The sequence below is a fragment of the Limulus polyphemus genome, unplaced genomic scaffold (genome assembly GCF_000517525.1).
Source record: "Limulus polyphemus unplaced genomic scaffold, Limulus_polyphemus-2.1.2 Scaffold583, whole genome shotgun sequence".
Classification (NCBI taxonomy): Eukaryota; Metazoa; Arthropoda; class Merostomata; order Xiphosura; family Limulidae; genus Limulus; species Limulus polyphemus.
In genome coordinates this window covers 295,145-302,903 of record NW_013666193.1, presented here as the reverse complement: position 1 = coordinate 302,903, position 7,759 = coordinate 295,145, and the positions used below count along the sequence as shown (strand labels likewise).

Below are 7,759 nucleotides of genomic sequence, written 5' to 3'. Positions count from 1 at the left end.
GCTAAGTTTCGTCGGAACGAATTAATTAACTTTCCGTAACTCCAGAAAACATAATTGGCTTTATTTAAGCCAACATTTCGCCATTTCATCGGGACAAACAAGACACTTGCTAACTTATTTAGGCTTACAAAATATTTCAAATTAATACGAGTCTGTGCAGTTAGGTGGACTTCGCCCGAGAACATATAAACAAATTGAAAGTACATGCAAACGGACAAGATTACACTATCTAAAGCAGACATATGTTATCACACTAATTAAATATAAGCAGGAAGAATTACAAATTCCAGGGTGATTTTTTGTTTATTTGTGGTTTATACTCTGAAATTAGTAGAGCTTCTTTGTATTTTCTATCTAAAAAGCTGTGGCAATAAGTAAGAATGTTTGTTGTTATGGGACAATCGATATCAATTATACCGTGTTTGGCAACAAAATGTTCAGCCACATCACTGGCTTTACTGTCTAATGTGTGTAGAGTTCGAATGTCTTCATTAATTATATCCATAATAACTCTGACTATTCCACCGATGTATACATAGCCACAAAGTCTGCATGTAAAACTGTATACTACATTCTTGTGGTTACAGTTGCCTCTTAAACTTGATTTACAACCCGCACATTTAGTTGCGGGTTTATTAAATGTTTTGGGATTAAAGGTTGATCTGACTAACATATTTTTTAAGGTGCTACCTGATTTCTCTGTAACTCTGATGTCAAGACCTGATTGTCTGCACGCCTGTTACAAGCTGATATCTTAGGATTAATATATGGTATAGCGAAATTCCTGTGAAATTGCTTTTTTTCACGTGGTATTGTTTCTGTATTGTTACTGTGAACTCTGTTTTCAGCTTCGTAAAGTCTTATCAAAAATGTTTGTGAATATCTATTAATATTTAATTTAAGTACAAGTTATTGTATAGCTTTATAGTTACCTTCATTAGTTGTACAAGTCTTATTGATACGGTTTAGTTGTCCAATAATAGTCGCATGTTTAACGTGTAATGAGAGATGAGTGGTAATAAAACTACTGGTTTCTCATAAGACTTATGTTACATTTCTGTGACAAATTGGCCATCTTTTAGGATAACCTGAACATGAAAGAACGACAATATGTTTGATACTTAAAAAGTATGTCATTGGGCCGTCATAATGTGGTGGTCAATCCCACCATTCATTGGCAAAGTGTAGCTCAAGAGTTGACGGTAGGTGCTGCCGACCGGTTACCTCCCCTTTAGTTGGCAGTTCAAAATTAGGGACAGTACTAGTCCCTGTCTACAATTTTTAGAGTTCATTTCATATAATTTTTCTAGATTTTTAGGACCTGTACGAACCCTGTAAAGTAGTTAGAGTAATACTAACAAATGCATAACGTTTTCTTTATTGGTCATTTTTTTATGTTTTGTTTTCATTATAAGCTTCTTTTAAGTTGTATACGCCAACCTTTCTCAATTTGTGGTTCGCGAGCTCCCTTCAAGCGGTTCGAGGAAAGTATGTATGAATATTGAAAGGAAGCGGCAGCGTAATGTACAGATCTCATTGTAGTCCGATATAATAATAATAAAAGATCTACGTAGTCTTCTAAGAAAAATGCTTGAGTACTACTGCTCTGCAACTGTAGAAAGCAATGTGAACATGCTCGAAATCTGCATTAATATTAAGAGGTCGAGACTTTATGAACTGAATAACGAGCATATTCAATTTACAATCGGGAGACAAACGTATATTTACAATATTTCGAGCACGTACTTTTCCTTTTTTTATTAGTTGTGTACTTTGCCAAACCTTATCTGTTTTGCGCACTAAAACTCGAACTGTGAGTTAGGGTGAGCGAGACTGCATTACGGATTACGTGGTCGACATTTGAAAACTCATTATTTAATATTCTTAACCCGTATTTTAATTTACTGTATATTTATAATTTTCTACCATAAACAGAATGGTGCTTTCCAGCCATGAAGTAACATGCCCGGGATTCCCCCTGTAGTCTGATAAGTGTATTATTCACAGAATAGGAAAGGAAGCGATAACGATATAAAACACTAGTTCTCCAACCAGCATTGCAAATGTTACATTATGAACTTACGTTTTAACACTCACATGTTGTTGATCTTGGGTTTTCCCTCGTTGGTAAACACCCCATGATCTCACATTAAAATAAATAAATAAATATATATAAGCTTATTTTGTGGGGTGAAGGAACACTTCTGACTAGTTTCGAACTAATAGCTGGAGATAAAGATTAATAGGTAAGATTTTTTTTTTCATTTAATGTTAAACACCTTTTTTTTTTTTTAAACAAACACATCATTACATCGCTTGCCCACTGTTAGAACTTACTGTATCCCTGAAGTGAGCATGTTTTTTTTGTTTTTTAAAATTAGCATTAGATATTGAAATCAAAATATAGGCATAGTGACTAAACATGATATTATAGTATCTTGTTATCACCAGTTTATTTTCCGTTACATGAAACGTGATACTGATGTTCATCTAGACGTATGATAGAACAGGAAGATGCTATATGCCTATTTCCTCATTAGTTAAGATATACATTTTATTTTCAAAATTAGTGTTTTTTTTAGGCTTCTCAGCTTGGACGCATAATCGTTCAATTATCTCTTTAACTTTCTCTGTTTTGTGAGCAGCCAAGACGTGAGTTTGTTAATTGACAACTTGTAGGGACGGTAGCACATGACGTACAGGAATAAAAGGCTATCGTTCCTGTTGGAGAAACGGCTAAGCCCAAGAGCTCAATTCTTAGTGAACACAAATCTTGGATATGGGGTGCATTTTGTGTGCAAGTCCTACTTTTTAGTGCTTTTTATTGCATATAATACCAGGTTTGCTCCCGTGAGAGATAGATATATAACTTTTAAGAAATGTCAGATTTGCCCATATCGACTAACGCTAATCACGTGACTGATCATTCTCATTCAAACATGTTGTTGCGTCAGCGAGGTCACGTGACTAGTGTCACGCCACTCCTTCTCTCGAACCTTCGTGAATGCCCTAGCATTTACTAGATTGGGGGTAGCCTGGTATATAGAAGATGGTGACAACGTGACGGAACAGTATGTGTAGGTAGTGAGTAATTGATCTGCAGTCAGAGAGTATTGTTGAAGTTAACGTTCGTTATAGTGTTTGTTTTAGCGCGAATGTTGAAATTAAGTGTATCGTAAAGTTATATTCAGAAAGAATAAACCAGTTTTATTAAGTAAGGACTTCTGTCGCTAAAGTTTCGTCGGAACGAAGTTACGGAAAATCAACTAACAAACGGAGACGTAACAATATGGAAGGTCGTAACCTCGATATACTATCAAATTTACCATTGGAGAACACTGTTTTCAGATTTTAAAAATAATATATATACATATGTATAAGTTCTTCTTTTTGCCAATTGACGGAATAAATGGCTTTTACTTATATTTCTTAATAGTTTAAATATATAGTGTGTTGTTGTTGGGCTTAGGATTCTTCTACAGAAGGTGTCTGTGACTATTAGCGATAAATTCAACAATGAATAAACAGCACACACTTTACTTGTTTTCAAATAATATATTTATATTCGGAACAACTTAAACGTATGTACAATAAAATCTTCACATTATAGAGATAACAAGCATATCATAAACATTATTTATATATGGTTCTATTCTTGTCAAAAGTCCAGTTAGGCCTATTCACTTACTTTAGAATTTCAGTTGACAAGTCGGACTATCTTCTCTATATTATTGTTACGTCTCCGTTTGCATTTATTTTTTACTCCAAACCGATACATCCTAATATTAGTCATTCATTGAATGGTAAATATTTCCATATTTAATTAATAACAATCTATTAGCATGGAAAGTGTTCCGTTTTATAGCAATATTATCAAACAATATTTTAAATAGGTGAAAGAAATTTATTTTGGTAAGTTTTTATTGCCTCACAGTGGCACAGCGGTATGTCTGCGGACTTACAACGCTAGAATCCGGGTTTCGATACCCGTGGTGGGCAGAACACAGATAGCCCACTGTGTAGCTTTGTGCTTAATTACAAAACAAACAAACAAAGTTTTTATTTCCCCACAAGGACAAATTTGCATTTTAAGAAATTTATATCACATGACAAAAGGTTCGTGACCAAACAACGGGCTGAAGATACCGTTATGTATGCTCATCACACTGGCAGCAACAACAATCGTACTAAAAGTTAATCATAAATACTAAGTTGTCATAACGACATCGAGAGAAAAAACGAGTTTAAAGTTTAAATACACGACCGGAAACGGCCTTGCAGTATTTAACATGTCTCAGCATTTAGTAGTATAGCAAAATATGTATGAAATCAATCTGGCGTACGATTCCACAAGGAACAGAGTGCAGATAGCCCATCGTGTAGCTTTGCGCTACAACAGTACGATCAGCTTTTTATATTAGAATATATAAAACGTAGTCCTTATCTAGTGCGCAATTGTGTGTTAAAAGAAATATTTCAATGACAAGTTCCACTATATTTAGAAAATATTAAATAAAAGAGGTTTTTAACCTTCGTAAGCTAGCGTATGTTAAGTGTCTTGATACACGTACAAATATTGCGTTATTATTATTCCCGTTTTACAGGATACAACCAGTACGGAAACTACAATTTTTAATACTCGTGAGTTCTAGTTTGTGACTTGTGTATATAATTACCGATGATAAAAGTTGAGTCATAATGAAAATCTATTTCATAATAATAAGTAATCATTTGTATAGCAGGAATTAAAAAAATACCGCTATTGAAGTTACGCTGTACAAGGAAATATTTTATAATCTTTTGTCACTTCAATATTGTAGCGTCCGAATTTAATTCATTGTGCATTTTCAAAAATAAAACAGTTATTATATTTGATTTTATGCTTACCCGTATGTTTCTTTTTAAATTATAAATGTAATAAATCATGCCTACCTTATTTCTTTTAATTTATATATACAGTCCTGAATGATTGTGGCGGGTTGTGTTCTAGAGGTAGCGTGTCTGGACTGTGAACCCGAAGGTTTAGGGTTCACTGCCCGTTACCGTATAAATGCTTTCCATCCTTTGCAGCCGAGAGTCACATCTCATCATTTGTTCAGTCAGACAAGAGATGTTGACTAATGATTTTTATTATTTGTCCGACAGTTCATAATTAAGGACGATGTTTTTCACACAGTTCCCTCCATATTTCTGTTAGCCATTTTCTTACAGTTTAGTCTGGATGCAGAGATTCACTCAAGTAAACCTATAAATGTTCCCTTTCTCAGATGGACATGAGACTTAAATTCATTAACTGGTAATCTGCCGTGTTTTCTTACAGAAAATACAGCTCGTGACTTGTGGAATAGATTGCTGTCTTTTTTTTTTTTGTGGCGAATCGGATAATAACTAGGGGCCGTCACGAACTTGGATCACAGTGAATGAATGTGACGTGTACAAGTTGGACTTGTATGCAAACCTGGTTTTGTTTGTATTTTTGTGTTTTGTATATAAAGCCAGATTTGTCCCTGTAAGAATAACTTTTGACCGTACCTTTCAGTTTGTAAATTTTGCTAACTTTAACTTTTGTAGACTTAGTGTCGGATAACTTTTGTTAGACGTGGTTTAACTTTTGTTAACTTATAGGTTTGTTTTACTTTGCATTTAACTTTAAACTCACTATGGCGTTTTTATTGTATTTGTTTATGAATTTATTTGTAATAAAGATTGTCATTTGTATTCATATTTACTAACTTTATCTTTGCGACGAACTCACTCGGACTTCGGAGAAAAACACAGTGACTTCATTAACGTACCCTAACATGCATCGCAAAATACCACAGTTTGTACTTATGTTTTCTTCGTTCTTTTATCCAGTTTAATACTTTTCATTTTTAAAATTTCTATATATATAATTTTTTGAAGTTGTTACTACCAGTTAATATAAAGTGTTAATTTCACCTTTTTTTGCGTAAATAATATCATACAAGTTGTCCAAATAGGCGCTTAAATCAGTGAAGTTTTTTCAATAAACGGCGACACCTAGTGGGTAGAAATGCAATGCATGTTAAATTTGTTTATGCATCATTTTAATGGTACTTATTGTAGTGCACCAAAAGATTAATCCACCAGTTTTATTACAGTATTGTTTGTGATTAGTTAAATTATTTTACACATCCTTGTAGTTATATTAAAAGTTCAGTTCAGTTCTATAAATGTTACCAAATGTAAACAATAATCAAAATACTGAATTGCACATATTAAGAGTGTTGCGTCAGCGAGGTCACGTGACTAGTATCACGCCACGTCCTTCTCGAACCTTCATGAATTATCGGGAGACTACTTGATTGGGGGTAGCTGGTATATATAAGACCGGCCACGAAGCGACGCGGGGGCAATGAGTAATTGAATGTATGCGGACAGAATATTGTTGGCCACGTGAGACGTGAATTATAGCGTTGTTATAGAGCGGCTGTTGAAATTAAGTGTATCGGTAAAGTTGTATTCGGAAAGAATAAACCAGTTTTATTTAAGAAAGGACTTGTGTCGCTAAAGTTTCGTTGGAACGAATTTACGGAAAATTAATTAACGAACGAACGGAGACGTAACATATTGGTGTCAGAGAGTGGGATAAAAAAATGGAGACGAGAAGCGGCAAATCAAACTACAGCTTAGCAGATTTGATGGCAGCAATACAAGAACAGCAAAAGAAACAAGAAGAACGAGAAGAGAAATTACAGCAGTGGTTGGAGGAAAAAGAAAAGAAACAAGAAGAAAGATTACAGCAGTGGCAAGAGAACCTGCAACAGTGGCAGCTCGAACAACAAAATAAACAAGAAGAGAAATTACAGCAGTTGTTAGAGGAAAAAGAAAATAAACAAGAAGAACGAGAAAAGAAACAAGAAGAGAGACTACAGCAGTGGCAACTGGAACAAGAAAGGAAACAAGAAGTACAAACGGAAAACATTAGTAAATTTAAAAGCGAATTAGATACATTAAAGGATGATTTATTGTCTTTTACACAAGGAGGATACATTAACCATCGACTTAATCAGCCCCAGACAATGACAAGCCCCTTCCAGACCCTGCAGCTAAACCCTAATGCAGACATCTTCAGTCCTGTTAGAAGTCACATCCCAGATATGAATGTCAATAATAGGAGTGATTCAGTAAGAAAGAAGCCACAGGAATACGATGGGAAAGCACTGGGAAGCATATAGAACACAGTTTGAGCTACTGGCAGAGATGAACGGATGGACCACTGGAAATACTTGGGCAGTTATCAGCAGACGTCAGGCACTGGTAGCGGCTCAAGAACTCAGGTACGGAACCCAAAATCAGTCAGAAGTCTACAGGGCTAGGTTTAGGACGAGAGTCCGTGCTAAAGGGGAGAGCCTGCAAGAGCTGGCACAGGATTTGAAAAGCATGGCACACAAGACCTACCCAACTGCACCACCCAATCTCCTCAAGTTGTTGCTGAGGGATCAGTTCGTAGATGCCTTGGACAGTCCACAACTTAAGATACAAGTGAAGCAAGCACACCCCTCTACCATGCAGGATGCAATGGCCAGAGCTCTCGAATTTGAATCCTACATTAAGTCCAGCACAGAGGTACCAAGGTTGGTACAGTTCTCTGGATTAAATGCCAGAAAAGGTCAGCTTTCAGAGAGGTTTGAGGGACTTTGCTCGCACTGTAACAAACCTGGGCACAAGAGAGCTCATTGCTGGCAACTTCAACACAGGGGAGATGATACAGCAGAAAATGCTGCTACCCAGAAAG

At 35.6% G+C, this 7,759-nt stretch overlaps 1 long non-coding RNA gene across 1 annotated transcript in view; it reads left to right on the top strand.

Moving 5' to 3' along the window:
• Nucleotides 1-2,076: 2,076 nt before the first annotated feature.
• The window catches only part of LOC111085735, a 30,101-nt gene continuing 24,418 nt past the window's right edge, over nt 2,077-7,759 (top strand). The window contains exon 1 of the long non-coding RNA XR_002610546.1: nt 2,077-2,246. This is a non-coding gene — a long non-coding RNA (uncharacterized LOC111085735). The remainder of the gene's footprint in view (nt 2,247-7,759) is intronic.